Source organism: Galeopterus variegatus, unplaced genomic scaffold (assembly GCF_000696425.1).
Source record: "Galeopterus variegatus unplaced genomic scaffold, G_variegatus-3.0.2 Scaffold7070, whole genome shotgun sequence".
NCBI classification, from domain to species: domain Eukaryota; kingdom Metazoa; phylum Chordata; class Mammalia; order Dermoptera; family Cynocephalidae; genus Galeopterus; species Galeopterus variegatus.
Genome location: NW_007733181.1, coordinates 59,025 through 61,975, shown reverse-complemented (window position 1 = coordinate 61,975; position 2,951 = coordinate 59,025).

Below are 2,951 nucleotides of genomic sequence, written 5' to 3'. Positions count from 1 at the left end.
CACACAGATTCTCCCCCAGCTAGGGGGACCTGTGCACAGAAACAGTAATTTTGGTTGGGGGAGTTGGAGAAAACCCAGGGGTCCATCGCAGGCAGAATGGGCAGGCAAAATAGGGGGGATGCACACCAGGGAGAACCACGTAGACAGGATTAGATACACACACAGCAGCAGGGACTGATGTTAATGATAAGACGCTTCCTTCAATTAAGAGACAGACATTTCAGACTGGATAAAAGAAAGACCCAACTATATGCTATTTACAAAAAGGATACCCTTGATACAAAGACACAGATTTAAAGTAGAAGGGCAGGAAAGGATAAGAAAGCTGAACATTTCATAATGATACAAGGATTAATTCATCAAGAAGACAGAATCATCTGAAATACACATCACCTAGTAAAAGAGTTTTGAAGTACCTGAAGCAAAAAATTTGGAACTAAAGGGATAAACATTTAAACTACAATAATACTTGAAAATTTTAACATCCTTTTCCAGTAAATGATACAACAAGTAAAGATATGAAAGATTTGGAAAACACTATCAACCAATTTGATTTAATTAATTACAGAACACTATACAAAAACTGAAGAATACACATTTTTTTTCAGGAGCACATCCTGTGGTTACCAAGATATACCAGATGCTAGAAAATAAAACAGACTCTGACCACAATGATATTAAGTTAAAATTCAAAACAATAACATATTTAGAAAATCTCAAATATTTGGAAATTAAACAATACACTTCCAATTAACTCATAGGTCAGAGAGGAAAAGGTGAATTTTTTTTTTCTTTTTGTCTTTTATCGCGACCGGCAACGGATCGCAACCCTCAGTGTCGCGCCCGTACTGGACCGGGACCGGCAACGGGATTGCAACCCTCGGTGTTGCGCCCGCACCTCGCTCAGCCAGTGAGCGGCTGGTCTGTATGTGGGATCTGAACCCTCGGCGGGAGCGCCGCCGCGCTCCCAAGCGGCGCACTGTAGCAGTGCGCCACCGGGCCGGCCCGGAAAAGGTGAATTTTGAAATATTTTAAATTGAATAATAAAGAAAATACAGCATATCAAAATTTGCTGGATGCAGGTAAAGGTGTGTTTAGAAGGAAATTTATGGCCTTGGGTATTCCTTTATTAGAAAAGAAGATGGGTGTAAGACCAATGACATAGCTTCTAGATCTAAGCTTTTCAGAATCTAGAAAAAGCAGAGCAAATTAAACTCAAAGAAAGTAGAAGAAAACATAATAAAAATAAGAGTAGAAATCAATGAAAAAGAAACCAGAGAAGCATAGAGCAAGACCAGTAAAGTTATTAAGAAACTCAACAGGCAAGTCATAGACTGGGAAAACACAGCTCTGGTACATGCATCTGACAAAGGACTTGTTTGTAGGATATATAATGAATGGCTACAAATCAACAATTATAATAAGACTAATAGCTCAATTTTTTAAACAGGTGAAACACAAAGACACTTTACAAAAGAAAATATAGAAATGGTCAATAGCACAGGAAGAGGTGTTTGACGGCATTAATCATCAAAGGATTGCAAACAATCCAATGCAAAATACAAAATACCCAATCATCTATCATCTCAAAAAGACTGACAACACCAAATGTTGGCTAGGATGTGGAGCAACCGGAACTCTCAAATATTGTTGGTGGTGGTATAAAATGGCATAACCACTCTGGAGAACTGCTTGGCAGTTTCTTATAATGTTAAAATGTAAAAATGTTACATCAACCATATGACCTATTTATCCAGGATAAATGAAGGGATATGTTCACAAAAAGACTTGTACAAGAACATTTAAAGCAGCTTTATTCATAGTAGTCCAAAACTGAGAACTGCCCAATCAATCAACAAAAGCAGGGAACTGTGGCACATTTACATAAGAGTACCATTCTCCATTAAAAATGAATAAACTACCGATATATGCAGCAATATGGATGCAAAAATATCATGCTGAGCAAAAAAGCCAGACATAAAAGACTTTATACTATATGATTCCATTTATACAAAGTTCTAGAACAGGCAACACTAATGCACATGACAGAAAGCTGTATAGCACTGGTAGTTAAAAGGGTGTATACAACTGTCAAAACTCACTGAAATAAGCATTTAACACCTGTGCACTTTCTCATGTGTAAATTATACTCCAATTAACAAAAAGGAAACATACTAGTTAGACTTCTGCTTTCAGTCATGATGAGATTGAGTGTCAGCCTTACCTTCCCACCGCAAACAACTTTAAAACTAGAAGAAATATGTGTGAAGCAAGTGTTTTCAGGTTTTAGACTACAGCGCAGGGTTATGATCTTTGAGATTAGGGACACCGAAGTGAGCTCCACATTCACCCTGAATATCTGTCTGAATACACTTTCCAAATTATGGCAACAGGGAGGTGGGACATAAGCCAAGGAGCAGCAGTCTTGCTGAGATGACAAGGCAGAGATCAGAGTTTGGGGCTGCTGAGGCAGGTGGAGTTTTCATATCAGGGTCCTGGAGAGAAAGGAGCTGCACAGAGGGGTAGCCCCAGAAGTCTCTGTGGGGGTTCACCTTGGACTTGGCCAAGGGCTGGGCTACACATGTTCAGAATGATACTCTAGGGGGGTGGTGTATAGGGAGACAGAGACCTGAAAGGACATATCAGAATTCATGCAGTGATGGGAAAGAATGGGAGTATGGCTCAGCCAGAATGCAGACACCTCCTTAAGTACCTCAGGTGCTCAGCTGAAACCCAACCAAGGCCTTGAGTGAGGGCGTGTTCTAGACCTAAGGACAAAGTCAAAACAAACCCGCTCTAACAAAGCCTAAATTAAAGTCTGTGAAGATCAAGTGGATCTGCCAGTAATTTAATTGCCTGCAAAACTAAAATCCAATAGCATTTATATTAAAACAACATAATCCAGATTCCCTACAATATACCATTTACAATGTTCAACAAATAATAAAAAA